Source organism: Ammospiza caudacuta, chromosome Z (genome assembly GCF_027887145.1).
Source record: "Ammospiza caudacuta isolate bAmmCau1 chromosome Z, bAmmCau1.pri, whole genome shotgun sequence".
NCBI classification, from domain to species: Eukaryota; Metazoa; Chordata; class Aves; order Passeriformes; family Passerellidae; genus Ammospiza; species Ammospiza caudacuta.
Genome location: NC_080632.1, coordinates 31,994,544 through 32,017,203, shown reverse-complemented (window position 1 = coordinate 32,017,203; position 22,660 = coordinate 31,994,544).

Below are 22,660 nucleotides of genomic sequence, written 5' to 3'. Positions count from 1 at the left end.
TGATTGAGTTCTTTAGTCTAAAAAAGAGAAGTTATTATAATAGTTGAAAAGAAAGCTAAAGTAGATATAATTAAAAGTATGCAGATAAACAATTGACAATCTTTACATGGTAATTGTTTGGTAACCAGCAGAATCACTGTAAAACTATTTGTCAAGAAAAGTAGAACTCCTTAGAGAAAATGCTGTTCCTAAACATGCATATGGGAGCTCAGATTTATATGATTTAAAGTAATTCCAATTATCTAGTTGTGCTGGTCCAAGTCCTTGAATTTTTTGAGTATGGTTACCTCCATTTACAAGAGCTGTGGATTTCACCCAAATATTTTCTTTTTAAACAGGGAAGTTGGAAACCAAACCAGACTAGCTATAGCAAGGTTTTTAAAGAAACTAGTAAGTTTCAATGCAATTAGAGAGGAGATACCTGGAGTTGGAATAGGTAAAACAGTGGATTAAAAGTTGAAGAAAGAGGATATCAAAGCAAAGCTTGCTTTTTGCTTCAGCAGAAATTTATAGAAAACTTTTTCCAATGTCTGATTTTATTGTTGCTAAAAAGATAAGAAGCAAGTGTACTTGAGAAAGGTACATAGAAACAGCTGGGAGGCAATAGATTCATTATGCTTGTCATGAGATGTACAGACCTGAAAGCCAATCAGAATGGTTTTTACTGCATGATAGATAAAGTAATAATAATCCTCCCTAAACTGGCAAAGGCTGCAAAATCACACTATGATTTGACAAGGTATAAAATTAATTGAAATTAATAATTACTGGAGAAGATGATCCAGAAACCTTTGTCAAACTAAAGAACTAGAGATTAGTTTGTGTAGGAAGGGAAGTCTTAGAGATCATCTAGTTCAACTCCCCTGTGATAGTAAGGGACATTTGGCCTGGTTAAACTTTACTAGGTTCCCCCTAGGGCCCACTAATATTCCTGGGACCACGTTCAACTAAATTTTGGCTGTCTCCATGAATAAAGATTCATGGAACAGATCCTGATGACTTAAAAAAAGATTGGAAACTGATTTTATTTTAATTAGCATTTTTTGCTTCTTGTTAACCTCAGTGATATTAGATGTACAGCTAGAAAATTATATGAAATAACTCAGCAACTCACTTCTGCCATAATCTCTTTTTGTATGGGATTGTACTGAGTATTCATTGCATTTTTATTTATATATGTGTTGGATTCTACCTTCAGTTACTTCTAAAACAAAGCCTGGGAAACTGGATACTAGCAAAAACACTCCTCCATTATTTCAGGAAAGGCAAGGTAAGGCGAGGTGAGGTGAGGTGAGGCAAGGAGAAGAGAGGAGTGACAGACTTCTGGTCAAAGTTTACATTTAAATTTCACAAAGCTTTGCTAGCCCATCCCTGTGGTACAAGATGTCCCCAGAATCCTCATATTATTATTTTCTGTGCAACACCAGCCATGTCATATCAAGAAACCCTTTATTTTTTTAAAGAGTGATTGTGACAGTGAGTGTCCATAATCTCATTCAGACCGTCTTCTACTTAACTCAACAACCTTGTCTCCCTTCTGATTTTTTGGAACTGGCGCACAGTTCAGTCACTGCCCACTACAGTGTAGCAAGGGCTTTTCCAACAAATAAATAAATGTTCTCCTCCTTATTTAACAATTGTCAATAGAAATGTCTTAGACACTGAATAAGCCTTGATCCATTAACTCATTCCACCACTAAAAATACACAAACTCAATACAGCATTGGCAAAAATACTGTCAGTTAAAAAAGAAAAGGCTACCGTTTTATGCAATGTCTCCTCCTCCAAAATAATAGTTTTCCTTCTTTCTCTTCCATCTGATCACATTTTGAAAGCTTTTTTTTTTATTATTTATATAGCTTTTTTCTTCTTCATTTTGTTAGCTTTTTCCTCTCCCCTGAATTCTGCAGTGAGCAGACTGTATGCACACACACGCATGCACATCCACCCCCCACCCCCGCTCTTTCTCAGTCTCTCTGCTTTTAGCAATAATTTGCACATAATGGAACAGCCAGAGGGGGGTTTGATCAATGACCTCTGTCTCGGAGATGCTGTTCCAAGGGAAACACATCTGCCAACATAAAGTATTGGAGCAATCATAGCTCAGTGAGCGCCGTAATAAGCAACTGTTACACTGGAGCCATCAGTCATGTTCAGTTACAGACCTGAAAGGATATGGCACCTCAGGGAGCAATGTCCTTCCATAAATTTGGGCAGCAATGAAGAATGATTTGCAATCAAGTAATAAAAGGCCTAAAAAAGGTCCACCACGCATACTAACATCCAATACAGCTGACAAAGAAAATAAAAAACCTTGGCATTGTTTGCTCGTTATGTAAACTACACAGCTGTCCAAGCAATTAAGATATGATTTTGGGAATTCTCTCGTAAAAATTTGCTAACAGCGCTTCCACTTGTGAAAGTGACATTCTTCTTTATCAGTAAAGTGCATTTCATTAAGGTAATGCAATTTCATCTAGCTTAATAGTAGGAATTGCTTAACCTTATGGCAAGAGTACGTAAACAACATAAAATTAATGACACTCCATGCATTGTGGGAATAGATTTGCATTAGTGACAGCATTGATCAAGTAATAGAGAAACTAACATGCACTTCAAATTGTTAGTACTCTAGGGATTCCTGTTCACTATCTGCAAAGTCATATTTCTGGTCTTCTGGTTGCAAAACTGTTAGAAAAGGTAAAATTCACAGTAAGCTTTGCAATTTTTTAGTACTAACACTAATGAAATAAGCATGATAAAAAAGGCATGAGTCTGAGGGGATCCATCTTCACAGGCAGGCTAAAAATATAAATGGAACAACAGAGATGTACGTCTTCTAGAAATGATTGACTACATATGTGAAACAGCACCATGATTCAAGAGGTTTTTTTCTTCCATTCTTTCAGATAAGAAAATTTTTAAATGCTGCAGACACCACTTAATGTTTTGATATTTTTATGAATCTATCTACAGGAATGTTTATTATGCTTATATTCTTTATTATTTCTGCTTCTACCATTAATGGTATGGCTGTGTGGTTTTGCACAGTATTATGGGCTGGACAATTCTCTAATATGTAAGGTTTTTTACATGCCAAAGTCAAGAAAAAACACCGAGGACATCTAAAGTCACATCTGCTCGAGAAGGATCTTCAGTCTTTTGTACTTCCTTTCTTCCAGAAATGAGGTTTTACAGATACATATAACACAATATCAGTCAATCAGCAGGGCTTGTTTTGGGTAGTCTGACCCCTGTCTTATCAGAGATGTTTTTCTCAGACCCCTATTGATGCAAAAGGTTAGGAAACCACTGACTGCTTAGAGAGGCTTTGTTACTTCCTTAAAAATCTCCCTTAGGCTAGCACAAACATGTCAATCCATAGGAGTAACCCCTATTAAAACAGCTAAATCTTGATTGTTAGTATTTATAGACTGCACTGAAGATCAGCTTTCAGTTTTTCTGTGTTTCAGAGGAACAACTTAATAAAACTTGTCTGAAATGCTCTCATTTTATTAGTGTATGCCCTTGTTTTCTCACAGTCCAATTAAACATTGTGGTTTACAACCAGCAGGGAATTAAACTCCAAATTAGTCTCCCTCTGGTGAGAGAGGAACATAGGCAGAAGCTAGGGGCTGAGATAACAATTTACTGAAAACAAACAACAAGAAATTAACAGGAACAGCAACAACACATTAATAATGAAAGTATACAAAAGAGAGAGATATTTACACAAAAATGTGCTCACCACCCTGACCCAGCACGGCTGCTGAGACAAAGAAAAGCTGTTGGACATTACCACTGCTGGCACCACATGGCCTCCTGCAACAAAGGAGAAAATGGCAGACATTACCACAGCCCTGCAGTGACAAACTACTCCCCTTCCCTGAGCCAATGGACAAATTATGGACAAACCACTCCAAGCCAGCTTGTCCACATCGCTCCATTCCATCACGGCTCCTTGTGGCACCTGTGGTCCGTGCACACTGCCGGGTTCGGCACTATTTGGCTGGACTGGGCTGGGCTCAGCTCGGCTCCGTTCTGCTCAGCTGTGTTTATCACTTGGACTTGCACTCTCCCTCGGGAAAGAGGAACAAAATGGTGTGGCTGCCACTGTGTGGCGGCCGCTCCTTCCCCCGAAGCCATGTTCCCAGCAATGACAGGAGTGGTATGGAACTGCAAGCTGGCCGTGCCCACACAGCCCTGGGCTCCACCCCCTCTCACAACTGAGAGCAAACCTGGGCAATGTGTCAGCAGGAAACGCATCGCAGAGATGATGGAAAATAGGGAAATGGGGAATGCTATAGCTGAGATTGGCAAGACATAGCCAACAAGGAGTGCTACTTCTGGGACTTTTATTTTGGTTTGGTTTACAGCTTATTGCTTATTTTAGAGCGTTTAATTTGAAAGACGAAAGCTAACTCTGTCTCTCTCTTCCAGATGCAAGACATAAATGGAAGTATTACCTGTAAATACTCTTCACTTAATTAAATTCATAACTGAAAAAATGCTGTAGATATTCCTGCTCAAGCAACATGCACATAGTAGACAAGCTTACAACACAGTAATAGTCTCAAGTCTCCTTAAGCAATAGCAGTGTAAGGTGTTATTTAAAAATAGGGTAGGTGACACTTTCATTTAATATTGGGCTAGACTCCTTGTTCAAGGGAGTCCTTTTCATATTGAAGTTATTCTTCAGTAGGAAAAAGATTCAAAGTTATGAGACAAGAGTCATGCAACTAGAGGGAAAGGACTAGGAATCAGTCTAGGAATCAGTCGGGTCCTTGACTACAGAGGCCTACAGTAGAAAATCCAACAAAGAGCAAATTCCTCTTATTTAAGATATACCAGTATGTCATTCCAGATGGCAGACCAGACATATTGCTGGATTACTGAGAGCAGAATAGAATGAACAGTATAAATCTGAAGCCTAAAAACGTAAATCTGTATAATTCCTAAACCCATCAACAGGACAATTTTTAGATACAGAACAAGCAGGTCTCTGTATGGATATCTCTAAACCAAGTAAGAAGAGGATTAAGAGAATGCTTTGTACAAGACCCTAAAGGCATTTGTTCTTAAACAGTTTACCGCTTTACTGCTATACACAGTAGGACTCCAGGATACTGTAGTTCACAGTGTTAACTTATGACAGGGCAACTAGTCCTAAACAATGCCTGCAGGGTTTTGTAAGTCTGAGACGCAGACTTATGAAATAAGCCCTTTTAAAAATATTTTAAATGTTTTGGGTTTTTCCCTCTTTTTGCATGTCAGGCTACAGCTAGTCTAAGAAATCTAGGCAAAGAACCTATTGTCTTTAATTGCTATTATCCATCAGAAAGTCCTCTTTACAGGGAAAAATTACACTTCATGATAAATCTACGTAAGAGATTACTGCATTTTTCATAATTTAGCCACCCATTCTAAGGAGGAAATCAGCCTGACAGTGAGCATTACAGGTTGTGCTAAGCAGCTGTCCAGAAACTGTTAATTTCTAGGGGTAAGTCCTGCAGGTAGTTTTTATTTCTAAACTTGAAAGCATTAAATTGTTTCAGAGGTTTTCCAGTTATATCTCCCAGGGCTTACAGAAAGCCTTGATACACAAGAAAAATACAGGGGCAAGACCCCCATGGATTTAAACAGAGGACTGTTCCCACGTACGAAGACTGAAAAAATTGAAGTTCTTCTGGAAAGGGATCAGTGGGCCATCATGTCTTAATTCTCTAATACTTTGTCTTAATACTGTAACACTTCTATGATTCTGGCACAAAAAGCTTTGTTCTCCAAATATCATTCTCCAGTTTTCACAGGATTGTTTATTGCTATTTACACAGATGAGCAAGTTTTTCTTAAAAGGTGATTTATCAATACTGGATTCAGTCTTGAATGGATACCTAATTATGAGTGAATAAACACAGCAGATCTGAGGGAAGGGGAGATAGATTTGAATACTTTACTTCCTTCTCATTTCTTATAAGATTTATGTGAATCAGATGATAGTGTCCATCATATCATGCTTTTTAATCTGTACTTCCTCTGTGCCCCCAACACAGAGTGCTGATTTCTGCACTATTAAGTTAGAACTTAATATTTTCCCTCCTTGTTTCCATCTCAAATATCTTTTAGTAAAAGTCACTAATGTTGTCATTTTGTAAGTGAGGACACATGGTCCCCTTTGCATCAGTGAGACTTTTTGCAGCCCTGAGGGCTCAACATATCATAAAATAAAAATGATTAAATGTTCTGCATCTTAGTTAGATGCACAAAATGTTAGTGGCAAAATCTTAGAGCACAAAAGCTTAGTGGCCAAAATCAAGGTACCTCTTATCTTTTGGGTTTAACGAAATAGAAATACCTTATGAGTGAATTTCATCCATGAGTAGAGCACCAACACATAACTCTCTTGGATTTTCAGGTACTTCTGGTAAGTTGCACCATTTGATAATAAGGGTGCAATTTTTAAATCTTATTCCATCAACCATGTGTTTTATGTCATAATTAAAATATTCAATTTAGTTGAAAGCTACCTATATCACATATAACTTCTTCTGATTAGATACACACTTGTTTTAGTGACAAAACAGCCTCTACATTATCTCCATAGACAAGTATATATTGGAGACTCCTTAACATCCAACACTTGGCACCACAACTATGAAGATGTTGCCTTACCTAACACAGCATAACTATCATGAAGTGGAAATTAATTAACAAATATATTCCTTTTATTTTTCTTTCTCTTCTCTCCGGCCCTCATCATTCAAATCTAACATATTCTGGATGTGTAAGGTAGAAAAACAGACAAAAGCCATTCAGTTCAGACGTGTCTCTTTCATCACAGACAGACAATAGTGTCAACGCTGTTTTCCTTATGGATAAGATTTAGGGGAGCTTCCATGTAACGGAAGCTGCTCACATGTCCTGAAAGCTGAATGTCTGCTTTACACAGGACAGTGACTAAGAAAGATTTTGTTATTTTAAGGTTTTTGATAAGTAGGCCAACTGAAGACTTCACCATTTTGGAGAAGCTATAAATTCTGATGTCACGTTCTAAAGTTGCAGTACCTTATATTTGTTATTTATTACATTTAGACATAAGACCAATAAGAACTATCCTTCATGACACTCCCATGGATATGTTGTCTATAATTCTGATACTTAAATTTAATTCAAAACAGGAAATAGTTTCCATCCAATCCATCTCTCCAATACCCCAACTACATTCCTGGTCTGTTTTAAAATATTTTATAGGATATAAAAATCTGTATACTAGGCATTTGTAAACTAGAAAGTCTATTGTTCCCTTGGAATGCCAAGTGACTTCATAACTTTATATTCATTGGCAGTCATTGCCACTACTTTCATAAGTCTACTCTACCTATTTAATTACTATTGAGCTGCAATTAAAAGCTTTCTCTCCCTTTCTTTAAACAATAGTTACTTGAAATAAAATTTGGGCTAGACTCATACAGACTTGGGGGTTTCAGTGGAAAAAACCCAACAAAAACAACAGATAGTATTTTGGCATTACTTTTTGGCTTTCAAATAACAAGGTAGAATGAAAAAAAAAAACAACCACAATTAATACATCAGAGGGCTCTGCCAGGCTTTTATAGCAATACAGGATTTTTTTGGCTATAAAGAAACATATTGAATCTTCAGAGCACAGCCTATTCTTCACTGCTTCAGTTGTCTTCTTTTGTTTACAAGTCCCTGCCATCCTTCTCTGTGAATTGAATGCTAAACTGTCTCTGGAGAGACGTTATATTGCTTACAGAATGCCTCAGCAGATGGTGCTTCCTGTTGCAACAGAAGGCTGTGATTACACCTGAACTCTTCAAGAACTGTAACTTACACAGAAAAACAAGAAAAATGGAAGTCTTACAGCTCTATCCTTTTTTCTCCTGTGTTCTCTCACCTTCAGGAAAAAAAAAATCTAGATTTGGAAACTGCTAACATTTTACCACAATAGTTTGTCCCAGCCTCCATTGCAGACATTTGATCACTCTGTACCTTGTTAGAGCACTGCTTATTATAGTCATAAAATAGAAGAAACCTCCACCAGGAAGAGTCCATAAGCACAAAATGAAGCACCATGAAAACCACTGGATTCAAATGTTCAATGTTCTATAGCAGCTTGCTATTGAATGGAAATAGACACTTTTACAGAAGTGTCCAATTCCTTCTATGCTGGAAAAGATTAATCCCATATATTTCCCTCATCTATTAATTTCTGTAAAATGTAAAGCTAATTTTGGGACCATATAACTTAAAACCAAGAACCATGGCAGCATAATAGGAAGTTAAATATGTACATATTCTCTTAATAATTAGCAGATAAATAATTACTATTGAAAGGCAGCCATCTGAAATAAAGACTTTCTGTAAGTTACTTTTCACTGTCTCTATATCCCCAATACTGCTCTGCATGGTTTCTACAGACAGCCTGAATAGTTCATATGGACAAGGAAGGACAGAAAAGGGTCAATACTACTCTTTGCATGTATTAGTCATGCAAATTAGTCTTTAATCTGGCAGAGAAATGTCCCTTTCTGTTGTGTGACTGCATTGGGCTCTGCCTACCTCTTCCATGGTTATTTTGAGCTTTGATTATCTTCAAGCTTTCAGCACTCATGCAGATTCAAATCAAAACCAATGTTTAATTTGTTTTTAGAGTTCCAGGTGGCCAGGGACCTCTTGGGACCTTGCAAAACAGAAACAGATGAGAATAGGTCCAAGTCCTTTTCTTAAAGGAGTATATGGATCTGCCCACATGTTAGAGTCTATTCACTGAAGCTGGAAAGGCTGCATTCATCTGTGGTTTTGTAGCCAACTTACAATATTTTCACCAAAAATGGATCCCTATCACAGATGACCTGCTCCTTCCCCCCCATTCCCTACTGAACTCGAGAGAAAATTAAATATGTATCTGGGTTTTGCAACTTTTATCAACTCTCACCTTTTACATAGAAGATTCACCAATTTAACTGTAAACCTTAGCAGAACTAAGTCTTTGGTGTTTTCTGTGAAATTTCAAAAGTCTCACTGTACAAAATCATTTATAAAAGCTACTAGTTAAAAAAAAATCGCCTCAGAATCTTAGAGGTTTCAACACTTCATAATTTCTTAACATTTTTTATGGGTGTGTTTTCCCCAAGATGTTCTGGCAAATCTGAACAGATTTGGGCCAGACAGCATCAGGCCATGACTAATTTCTTTATCAAGGACAAAAAACCCTTACCTTATCAGGTGATTATCAAAAAAAACCCCATCTCTTCTTACCTTCTCTTGCATTCTCAGGATACAGCTATACATTATAATAGAGGAATCCAACAGTAGCCAACTAATTGTATTACTGCTGAGTTTCACTCTTTTACCAAGCTCCGACCAGACCTGTCCTGTTTCCAGTGGGTCTTTCTACTTGCCCCTGCATCCGTGTTCCCTCACACTCCTCTCTGTAGGTGCTCTCCACTCTCTCCACACCAGCACAGCCCAAGGGAGAAGAACATTCTCAGGCCCTTGTGTTTGTTGCAACATTTCCTACTAACTCAAGTGTCTTCTTATGACTAACAAATAAAAAGAATTGATGTGTACTGACTGCTTATTTAAGAATTAGGGTAGCACTCAGTCATTAAATTAATATGGGCCTATCAGGTGTTCTAACAAGAGGCCTCAAAAGAAGATGTGGGAGAATATGTAGAATTCAGTTCAAATAATATTTTATTCTAAAACGAGTATCAATTCCCATTTTAGTCAGCTTGATTAATTTCTTTTAGATATCAGTTGATATAGATCTGCCTAGCTATATGAATACTTAAGCATAATGAGCAAGTATAGGAACTGGATAGTAACGCCATTTTTGTTAGAAACACAAAAATGAGAAAGTAATTCACAATGACTTGGTCAAGAATCCCCATAGGCTGTAAAGCACTTATAAACACATGAAAAGAGATAGCAACATTTTCATCCACATTAAAGATACACAGGTCAAAACCTGGTGGTCATCTCAGATTCCTTCACTTCTTTGCCCTGTACATCCATAACAATGGCAAGTCATGCCACATCTCATCTATGATGTTTTAAAAACCTCTTCACCAGTCATTCTCCCATTGTGGTGGAATAAAATATTACCAAAAAAAAAAAAAAGAAACCAAAAAACAAACAAAAAAAAAAAAAAAAAAAAAAAACAAAAAACAAAAAACAAAACCAACAAAAAACCTCCTTACTTCAGTTTTTCTGAATAATATATTGCATGATTATGTACATGCCTTATCTCATGTTTTTTACATCCTCCTATACTTCCTTTACTCCCCTGCATTCTTAATATATGCTCATTTGCTCACATACAGTTTCATCTTTCTCATATTTACTTCCTGTTTTCCTACAGTTATTCATCTCTTGGTACCAGTTAAGTAATTTCATCTCTTAGATGACTCCTCTTAGAAAAAAGCTCTGTCCCTAAGCTATCTATTCAGGTAATCTTCTACACTAAATTTCCTATTAAAAACAAAACAAAAAACAAAATAACAAAAAAAAAAACCCACAGTGACCCCTGCCCTCCCAGAAAACCCCAAAAACCCAAGAAACTATAAAAAATCTATATCTTATGTAATGGTAATAAAAGAACAAATAGACAAAAAAAATTAAAAGCTGTTTGGTCATTGTAAGGCATATCTTTACACCTTTACTTGGCTGATGAAAATAAATGGCTCATTGGCTGTACAAAATAGAATTGTTGCCTCTTATAAATGGTGAAGTTAAGCCTTGAATCAGGTACATTTAAAAAACTCTGTGTCCTCAGCCATTAATTCCAATGCATGATTAGTACAGTTACATTTGCAGCAAAGTAGACAGGACAGACTCAGACAGCCAAAAATCTACACCTAAGGAAATATTATATTTTCATCCCGGTGTCCATGCATAGTCACGGCTTGCTTGCCTTGCATATCAGAGAAAGCCATTTCTTTCTTTGAACCCTCTTTGACTGGTTCAGAAATCTCCTCTATTTTTTAATTTCACACATTTTTCCTAATACTATGGAGAACAATGATTCTTGTGGCTTTTTCTAGCATCTGGACAAAAATTTGGGACCTGACTGCCATCCCAAGAACAATAGGATTTCTACTGTCACCATGAGGTTTTTTTCTGAATAGATTCTTTTTGCTTTTTATGACAGAACTCTGCTTCTCATAAAATCAGCTTACATCTTTCCATATTCATATGAACACCTTAATATTATTCTTAATGTTCTTTGGGGCCTCTAAAGGGCAATAATTCTTTGTGTGGTTTTGTGAAGTGCTTCACCAAACAGGGAGCTATCCCAGATATTGCCACAACATTTCAAAACTTACCACATTCCATTTTTCATGGCTTCTTGTTTGGCATGAATGTTAGGAGGACAATGATGGAAGGAAACTGGTTTAAGCAAGCGCTGAAGCAGCAGACCTTAGTGGTGTTATATAGAAAAAGCAATGCATTCAAACAATAAACCTCCCTTACTAGATACATGCAAAGATGGATCACTAGTTCTCTCTACAGAGGTTTCAAAGCACTTTTTTAGAGGTAGGCAAGAAGATGTTTGATAAATTTTGCATTCCAACAGTACTAGAAATAACACATTTTGCTGAATCTTCAAATATCAGCACATCAACTGCTGTTCATCCTTTTCCCCATCTGAGGAATAATAGTGTGACACCTATTAATGAAGTAGCCAATGATCTTCAGACCTCTATATCCCCACCCTCACAGCTTTGTTTTCATGTATACTGACATTTTAGATATACTTCTTAGATAGGCTAGTGAAGGGGGGAAAGGCAGAAGGCCTGTGTTTTCATAGGAATGACACAAATATTACTGATAAACTGGTTAAATGGAGATCCATAAAATTGACAGAAAGTCAGTGGTAGGGTACAAAACGCAATCAAAAGCCAACTACTGTCATTAGATAATTATCCTTACTTTCATATACCCTTTTCAATACAAAGTTTTTTATCCTTGGCTTTACTGGAACATTTTACACAATCGTCAGGAAAGAGATGAGTCAGACTTTAATATCAGACATGGCAAGAGAGTTGTGTATCTCTACATTGCAAATATCACCAGGTTTTCAGATCTAAACTTTAGTGTTGCATGCATTTCAGCACAAACACTAATCAGAATGAAGATCATGACATAAAAAGACCTCCACAAATCTAGGGTCTCCCTTCTTCCAAGACTTCTGAAGGGTTTTTGAGATCAGCTATTTTCAGGAAGGTCCACTGTCAATATCTGAATGAAATGACGTATTCTGCTTCTCCAGAGTACATTGCCAAATGAGATAATCAAGATGCTTATTAAATTTCATAGAATGTTTACCAGGCTGCAATATTGGTTATTAAAAAAAGTCTCATGCAAGAAAATTTCATACTGTTTCCAGTTCAAGTTGATTTAAAGCATTAAGTGCACAATACAAAAAATATTCATATAATTGTAAAATTTTAATATAAATTTTAATAAATTTATATTAAAATTCTTAAATACTCATATTTTTTATTTTTTCTCTCTAATCAATGACTGAGAAAACAATGTGTAATGAATACTACGAAAAATAAATGTGGTTTACAATAAGTACTAATATGTACTAATACAACATGTACATGTTTACAACATGTACTAATTGTAGAAAATTTGACAAAATATCAATGACTTTTAATTTGGTTTTAAGGTCCTTCTTCTTGAGACACATACATGCAACAGTGACTCATGTTGGCAAAAAGTACGTGTCCTTACAAAATTTTTAAGATAGCAACTATCTTCTCAGCTGAGTTTATTATTACTTTGAAGAAACAAACTCATCCAACAGAATCCAAGTGTTGAAGCAAAGGAGCAGATGTCTTAGGGAAGTTCTCAGGTTGAGAAATGACAGGCTTACTAAATAATTATTTTCTCTATGTAATATGCAATTTAAGCATTGAGATATAGAAGACCCAGAGGAAGGAAGAGATAAGGTTTTCAAACATCTGACTGATGGTCCATTTTTTTTCCAATTGTCTTGTTAGATTATCAAATTTGAGTCAATAAATATATGGTTATTACTTTTAAATATGGAGCAATATCTAATTGCAATCCCAAGCTACCTTTTGTAATGTGAACTTACCTTTATTGGAAAGCTGAATGAGGTGTGGAATCAAATCATGTTATCTGATGTATTTTATACTTTACAAGTACATAACTATTTTTTTTTTCCTGCATGGTTGATGAAGGCAATTCTGAATGTGTCCACCAATTATCAGCTAACCTGTAAACAAATTCTTTGGCTTGGTTAATTAACAATTACTATTCAATAGTCTCCTAAAATACTAGCTACCAGTCAATATATTTGCATTTGACCAAAGATGTCAGGTAGTATAAAGTCGCTTTCTTTCCAAAGAGTTCTGCTGGACACTGTCATTTTGATTAAACCCTTCAGGTTTCTTTTTGTATTGAAAGAAATTATATTTTCTTTAGCTTTTGACAGATGTAGGTACATAAAGTGATACTGATTCAAAAAAGGTGTTTAATCAAACATTTAAACACTACTTGTATGAAGGTATCATCATTTCCAGAAATTCGTGTTCCTCCTCCTCTACTGGATGCAGGGGACTATAAGTGCAGAAGGACACTACAGCAATTTTGTAACATATCTGAATAAGTATCTTCGTTCATTCATGGCATTGGTATTGGTAACAATATGTGAGGAGTTTTTCCTTCCCCCCCCCCCCCCCCATGCATTGCTAGGCATCATAGGAACTCTTTGGGAAAGATTCACTATTCCAGCCACACAGGGTCTTTTTAAAGCTCTCTCCTCTCTACCAGCACCAAGACTGACACCTGGTGCCCAAGCCAAGGATGCTGCTCAGCTCCTAATGAAAACACCCATCCAAATTAACACTGATTTCCAATAAAATTTATTGATTTAACAAGGCTGAAAGACCCCCATCCCTTTTACCCACCAATTTACATACATAGTCTAATTTTCATTCAAATCTATTGAAAGTGTAGCAAGCTTATGGACTATGATTACAGCCTTGTTCATCCCTTAACAGTTAGAGTTGCTGGATCATTAATATCAATAATGAGCTAGAACAGCAATTAGTGTCTAAATGAAATATGCCAGAAATTACTGATTTATCATTATATTTGTCAGTAAGAATATACTATGGAATAGCAGGGTAGGCAATTATATCATTCCACACACTGCAAAACTACAAGTTTTTCCTAGAACATATGTAAGAAAAATAATCATAAACATTGTAATTTTATTTCCAAACAATTTGTGAAAAAGTCACAGCATGTAGTACAGCAAGAAAATCCAGCAATTTTTTAAAACTGCAAATTCTTAAGTGTTGTCTGTTAAACTGTTATTTGTTTGATAGATTTTCTGACCCATTGCCTTCTTCTTCAGATGTTTCTCCTTTCACCAGTTTTAAACTCTGTATCTTCATTCTCTTCAAGGACTAGATTTCAGACACTTTCTCTCATTAAACTGGCTCAGACAAAAACTGCCAGGCTGCTTAGCCACTCCATTTTTCTCCTTTCTTTTGTGTCTATTTTCCAAAATCTGTGGCAGAGCAAGGTCTTACAACTAGGTTTGATCCTCATATATCACTTATGCATTTTCTAATGAAGTCATTGAAATATGGATCTCAGAGATGTGCTGCTTGTAGTGTATAAAAAGTATTTCTAATCTCATCTTATATAGATACCATTTCTACCACTCCATCTTCTCCAACATTTCAATTTCATTGCAGCAGGAAGAATCGTGCTAAATTGAGGGGTTTTTAAGTGCATGTCACTGTATATTTCACCAGAGTTTTAACATGAGTTTCTGAATTAATCTCTTGATTAATTATCCTCTGTTTTAGCATAGAGAAAATTCACATCTTTTTTATACAGTTAGAGGCATTTTATTATTTTTTGTATACTCACATATGTATAAAAGTATGAGGTATTCTAAATGTCTTATATTATTTAAAAACTATCATCAGCAAACAAAAAAAACCCCAACACAAACACAAAAAAGACCAAAAAAAAAAAAAATTAAAAAACCCAAAGCAACCCGAAATTTTATATTAATTCTGTTTCCATTTATTCTAAGTTTCAAATTATGTCCATTGATTAGAATATCCCATTACAGCAACAGGAAAGATCACTTTCCTTGAATTGTTTGCCAGCAAAGACCAGAATTTGTGGATGATAATCAGCAAAATACAAAGTAGCCAAGTTAAGACAAACTCTCTCTTGTCATTAGTTATAACTCAGCAGTTTTTTATATAAAAGTTTGCATCAGACATTTAAACAGAGTGATTCCTAGTGCTCAGCTGTTTGGAACAAATTTATGCTGCAGATCCCCTGCTACTCAAGTTAGATTCTTTTGGATTCTTTCTTTAGCATTTTCCAAGAGTTCCCTGGGAAGATGCCTGCAGTGGCTTATAAAGTCTAACATCTAAGAAAACACATGCTAGCCTATTCTAATAAAAGTGACACTCAAATATGAACAGTGAAGTAAAAGTCAGTATGTGGATTAGCCCCATGTTTGGTGTTGCAGTTTATTTGTAGTCTCACTGCGACCAGCATCCCAAATGAATATTTGCATTACATAGTTACAATTTCTCAAGATGTTTGGTAGAATGGAGTTGTCATGTAGTCAAATCACTGTAAGAAGGATAAGGATATTCTCCCACCACTATCAGATAGTTCTCAATTGTCTGGTACCCACTTCTTCTCAACATGATCTCTGGAAAAGTCTAATTTTTTCTGAATTCCTCCTCCATGGATCTCATCCCTTGAACTAGAGAGGCAAGAGCTGCCTACTATGGAGAAGAAATATTAAATAAGACTGTCAGAAAGTGTTGGAAGCAAAGCAAGAGGTAAGATTTATTTAAGTACTGGAACAGAATTATTTTAGTAGCCTTTAAAAATGCTTCAAAGCTTTTTAAACCTTACATTTCAAAAGCCACACATTTTGAGAACATGTGTGTTCTCTTGTCTCTGCAAAGATAAACACTGAGTTGTCAATCTGGCTTTCTTTTTTTAGGCAACAGCTCCTATTTTAAAACTAATAGCAAAGACAAAGAAAGTATTTGCCAGGCCTTTGGTGTAAGCTGGAAGTTCTTAGTTTATAACAAATTTAAAGTTTTTGTGAGAATATATCCTTGTGCTTCTTAGCAGTTGTCTTAAAGACTCTACCAAGAACAGCAAGTGACTTTGCGGACCCAGCTTAATGGTTGGTCATGTTTAGTACATTTAGTTCTAAGTAACCAGTATGACATACATCTCTCACTGCAAGAAACCACAGTTTTCTTACAAAGCAAAAAAATTGTGAGATATTCTGGAAGATTTCAGTTTGACTTGATAAATTGTAAAAGCAAAGGATAGAAAGTATATGTCACATATTCTTACTGCCTAATAACTAGATGAACATTCCTGAAGAAAACAAGGAAAAATATTTTGAAATCATTAACCAGGAAAGCCATACTTATCTGACTTCTCTCAAACAGAATGCCAAGATTCAAATTTCTCATTCTACCATAATGACTTTTGACTGTGTAGCTATTTCTCCTAAATCAGATTTCCCAGCTGAAAGAGTATTTTAAGCAGAGAAGCACTAGCAATAGTAAGACATTCACAGAATGCAACACAGATACCATCCCATAAAAAGGATAACTATTACACCATTATTGTCTTGAAACACAAACCTCTATCCCTGATGGTGGACTCATTGACACTGACATTACACACCATGCATCCACACAACAGCCTTCCTGCAGTCATGCAGGAAAAACTCTCAGATTTGTATTCTGTAAGTCAGTTCTCTCAGTACATAAAGTGTAGAGCATAGTCTGCATGCCTGTAATAAAATCCCAGTTTCCTTTCTATGTAGGTTTATGGCTACTCAGATTCTTCACTGTCACTTCTTTATCTTCCGCTAGATAAGGCACGCTATGGGAAGAAATATTGGTCAGACATTTTCAACAGGAAAGGCAAAGGACAGACTTGGCATTTTGTCATTCATCTCTAGAGACGTCCTCATCAAAAAGGTCACATTTTCTACAGAAAATACTGTAGTGTCATTTTGTTGCCATGGGATAATTCATGCTCAAAGGCCTCCTGTTATTTTAGGCTCTTGCCTTAATCCTTTAAAGTTCAGCATCAACATCATACACCCTTCATCATCATCACCATCACAGCCACTAGTTTAGCACTGGAAACAGAAATCAGTAGAGGCTTGGAGGGTCAGTTCAAATAAACATTCAAAAGCTCAGCTGTCTATCAAAATAATTTCCATTTTTAGATCAGCCTGGAAATCCTTTAGAAGTAAACTGCATTGTAAGTTTAGGCCATGACATGCAGAGGACCCTAAGAATAAGACCCTTAACATAATAAACATACATACATTAAGACTATAACATTATGACTTTTTTTCATTCCTTTAATTGACAATTTCTAAGCAGTAGTGTCTGTCTTAAATAGAAAATTATTGATGTTTAGAGGCAGAATTTGGAACAGAACTAGTTAGGACAGACAGAACACAAAACCCAAACTGATGTGTTGCTAGAACACCGAAAACCAGGAGTTCGGTGTTCTGTCTGTGCAAGAACAAGTGAGTAGGAGGTGTGCAAGAATGACCCTAAAGATTTACCCCCCACAAGGGTCAATCTGTAGGGTCATTCTTGCACAGTTCCTACTCACTTGTCCTGTTAAGGGAGTCCCTAAGTAAGAACAGACAAATACCAGTTCAGTGACACTCAGCTCTGACTCCTTACCCAATCTACTATACCAGTTAGCCATTTCCCATTCATCTGGAGTATGCACTTTGAGGACAAGATATAGCATAAGCTAATTTGAAGGGTGGATGGTCAAGAAATAGGACAGTGTTCAAATTTGACAGTCTAGCTGGAGAAAGTTATGTGCAGTCCATCAGCATGCTCTCTCTCAGACAGCTTGTTACTGAAGACAAGTACAAGACCAAGCAAACTGTACTCATAAATCTGCAGCTTATTAAAAGGGAAAACACACACTGTCCTTGACAGTATCTTTCCATGTTGCCAACTATAGGGTAAAAAAGCATGTTTTCCCACCTCCTGAAGACTCCAGCTGAAGACTCCAGACTTCTCTCACAAAAATGTATCTTTATGGAAAATTTTAGTTCAAATGCATAATATTTGTGACAACAGTTGTAATGCAAACTTCTGAGCAAACTTCCCAGAATTTCAATGTGAAAAACTGTCAGATAAATTTGCTTAGTTTTTTAAACTATTACAAGACTGATTGAAGTACAAGCAGAAAGGCCTGGACAGGAAGTCACTACATTGCACTAAAAGATGAAAATCAGAGGATAGTGAGGCATGGAGAAGGGTTCATTAATAAGTTAGATGAAGGTGTGTTGAAGATATAAAAACAAAATGCACAGGTTTTTATTTATGGATCCTAGAGAACTGGCATTGCAAAAGTTTGTCGCTTTGGTTTTGCACAGCAGCACTTACACAAAAGTCATAATGCGGCAGCCTCATTGCATTAGCCAGCTAGTGAGTGTTACTACTTCTGAAATGTCTGGCTGTACAAAATCATTGTGAATCAGAGGTAGCAAAGGAGTGGCCTTTTCCTCCCCCTTCTTCAAGGATCTGCCAAGCATGGCAGATTGTTCATGTTAAATTATGCTGGATGGCATTGAGATGTGCACTGCTGTCATCTAAGGCTGAGTTGCAGCTGTCAAATCCATTGCACTGTGAGCCTCCTGCAGCAATCCAACACAGGTCCAAAACAGGAACAGACCTTTATCTGCTAATTCACAACTAGTTCAAACCTGACAAATAAAGAATGTGCATGACAATTAGAGAAGAATAATAATCTTATCAACTCTAACAACTTCTGCTTGCCTGCAGACAAACTAGTTTATTAAAATCTCATTGCCAAACTCATTTGTAGCACAAAGTGCAATGGTTCTGTTGCAATGGTCAGCAGCTTATTTGGCTATAAATTATAAACCTTCACATCAGGCAGAAAGAGAAGAATTACTGAAAATTTTAAAAATATCTATAAAATCAAATATTTGTCTGTATATCTATACCTTGAATTGTGCCATGGCTTTAGCAATTTAACTCAAATTACAAACTGAGACTCAGCAATAATTAAGCTTGTATTTTTTACATATTTATTGTCCTTAATGACCTCTCTATTTACTTAGCAAACAATCTTTCTTAAGTTTTCCTGTGGTTCAGTCCGTGCTAGGAAAACACTAATCTCTCCCAGGTTTTAGCTTTCTCAGTTCCCCTGCACCATGGTTTGACCTGCAGGCAAATGAAGCCATTCAAATATTTGCTTATCTTGTCATCTGTTCTCATCAGACCTTGCAATTCCTGTCATGCCCCACATGTCAGTTTAAAGCATAACGTCATTAATACCTCCAGTGCACTAATGGATGCTTCACACATGAACGCATTAATGAAATGTGTTATTGTTTTCCCTCACAGGACATTAACAATCTCGCTCGCGCTGAGCCGCTGAAGCCCTGCAGTGCTGCTGAAAACCACTAGCTATCAAATGAACCCTCAGTTACGCCTCAGTAACTTTAAGTTCAAGTTTATCACTGAAGTGTCACTAATGTGAGGAGAAGATACAAGCCTCTAAGGTCTTTTGGGCCCAGCTTCAATTACCTTAAAGAGTAACAGGAGGCAATAGCTGCAAGGGAAAAATACACCACCATATAAATGAAATGCTGTCAAGACAAAATAGGAAAGATCTGGGTGTCAATGTGGTAATTTGTTTCTTGTTTCTACCCTTTGTCTCTAGACTGGTGGCTCGGATAATAAGCACAGGATTGCTTTTCTAGGGGATTTAAACAGAAGTAGTCTTATTTCCTGATAGAGATTTTAAATATAAAAGGCAATAAAATTTTCTTACACAAACCATATTTAAAATTGCTGTTGAGTATCTTTGAGAATTATTTCCAGAGGAGCTGTGAAATGGCCACAGCAAGTTATGCAGCTTTTACATACAGGTTAGTTAAAGAGGACTGCTAGTCTTCTGTTAGTCTGTGGTTGCTAGAGCACTTTGGCAGCAGAAATATAGTGGTGGCATTTTCAAATCAGGAATAATTTCACTACCTTTTATATAGGTCAAATGAGAATAAAAATCAAGATTTTTCCTGCAATTATATCCACTATAAGGATCAGCTTCTGATCTTGCATTAGAAGATTTGTTTTTTTCACAAAGGCAGTAGAGGGAGTATGGTTAGACTTAAAAATCAGAAATCAAAGTAGCTGGTAACTTTAAATTTTCCTCTATGTAATAAATATTTTTATGTAAAGTCCTGAACAGGATAAATACAGAAAAGTCTGGAATTTTATCTTATGTTTCAGATATGAAATCAGGAAGTTCTTCTATACTATAGTCAACATTTGGCTCTCACTTTATTCTCAAGTAGTGATGCTCCTATATAGAGACTATGAGCACAGCTAGAAGAGAGGCCATGCTAGGAACAGGCAGTAGAGATCCTCAGCTGTAGAGGAAAGTAAACCCTGGAAAGGCCATTCCTGGCTTGTTCTACTCTAGCCAGGAGTACTCTTCCTGTGAACTCCCCTGAAAGCTCCATTTTTCCTCATTAGTCCAAGACATGAGATGAATCCCACAGCCCTTCAACAAAGGAAGTTTCTGATGAGCAGTCTGCAAGGTCAGGAAGGTCAGCCACCCCTATATAAGTTTATTGCCTATTAACCTCTCAAGGCAGTCCCAGAATGCCTTCATATAGTTATACCATAAATCCCCATATACATTCTGTATATTGTACCAGCTAAGTCTCACAGAACTAAAACATAAACTGGGAGAATGAGTCCTGTAATCAAAATTATCAAAGTACACCAGGAAATCAGGAACTTTCACTGCCACAAATATACAACTGTCTTCTCTAGACTAAAGTAGACTGCCAAGAAATGTTTCACTCTTCTCAGGGTACCAACAAATAGTTGCTGTTTCTTGTTTCTAAAATTCAGACAAATGGACATATTATTACAAAATTTCATGCGTTTACAATCCAGAAGCAGTTCTGATACTCATCACTCTGATGCTTGCTCATACAAGTCTTCTTCCATAAACCATATTCTTTTCTCCAGCATATATCTCCATAAAGATCAGGGTAAAATTAGTGTCAGGATATGAGAGTTTTTCTTCACTGTTGATTTATGAGTGTTATCATGTCTTCCTTCTTAGGGTCTCACAAATCAGTAATGGATCACAATGTCTCTGGCGCAGACATCACAGACTGTCTGCAGCACCTTAATTTTTTCTTTTTTATTGCCATTAGCTAATCAATATGTCGCCTAAATCTGTGACAAGCTAATGCTATTACACGTCATACTGGGCTTCATTTCTGAACATTTCAAACCAAGAATTTTTCATTACCAACCCATTTCTTCCTCTTAATTTGCTAATGGGAAAACTTATGCTGGAGTGAAGAAATTTTATCCCCTGTGCTGCTGAACAAGCTAAAATAAGTTATGGACAACAGCCAGCAAGGATTTCCGAATGACTTCCCTCCTTTTTTTAATGTGTACTCATATATGCCAAAGGGAAGTGTTCTAGCACTAGTAATTCTGATTGCCAACTAACAGAAAGGATGAATAGCTTGCCATTTGGAAATGTTGTACAGCATAAAGTAGTGGTCACATGCTTCCCACGTAGTTATGAGTACACTCAAGTTCTGCAAATCAATCATTTCTTAGATAACATGCACAGTAGTAAATTAAAGCACCAGGGAATATTTCTATACACAGAAATCCAGTTATTTCTAATTCTAGGCTTTTTAATGGCCCCTGTTGCTCTCCTAAAAATTTTCCAAGTGCAGCTCAGGAGTTGAGAAAGACTCCTGCTCATGCTAATTGACAGTTTAAGAGCAAACTCTGTGTTTCAGATGTCAGTTTAAAATAATTTGGACATAAGCTGCTTTGTGTCAGTGCTGAGAAAGCTCTAACATCATTTAGCCAATTTGAATAGATTACAGCCATCAATGTTACTCCAGATATATAGTTTATATTTATGTAATGATGTATATACAACACACCTACACATTTCCATGTGAAGTTGTTACTGAATTCCTACTTACTGACTACACATTTTTGTAAAGGAGAATAAATACATGGAATATTAAGGGGTGTTCAGACACTCTGTGTTAAGATAAGGTTTGCCACTTGCCATATCAAATGGAGGGGAAAGCTTATCTACCTATGTCTACATTAAAAGGGAACTAATGCATTTACAATGACAGTGTTAAAACACTGATGAAGTGGTCCAAGAGGTGATGGATACACCAACCCTGAGAATATCCAGGATCAGGTCAGATGGGGCTGTGAGGAACCTGGTCTAGTGGTAAGTGTCCCCTCCCATGACAGGGAGGTTGGAGTAGATGACCTTTAAAGAACACTTTCAACCCGCAATATTCTATGATTCTGTGATTCCATTTATATTGGATCTGTACATTTAAAGAACAGGTATTGAGGTGTCTTCATGCATTCATAGACAGCATGCAACAGAGAGGGATCCTAGTTCAGTGCAACACAGCGCTGAGCATTCCAAACACTTCTGTAGTCCGAAGTTCTCCAGTTCTCTAATGTATACAGACTTTCATTTCTTGAAATACTGAGCACCA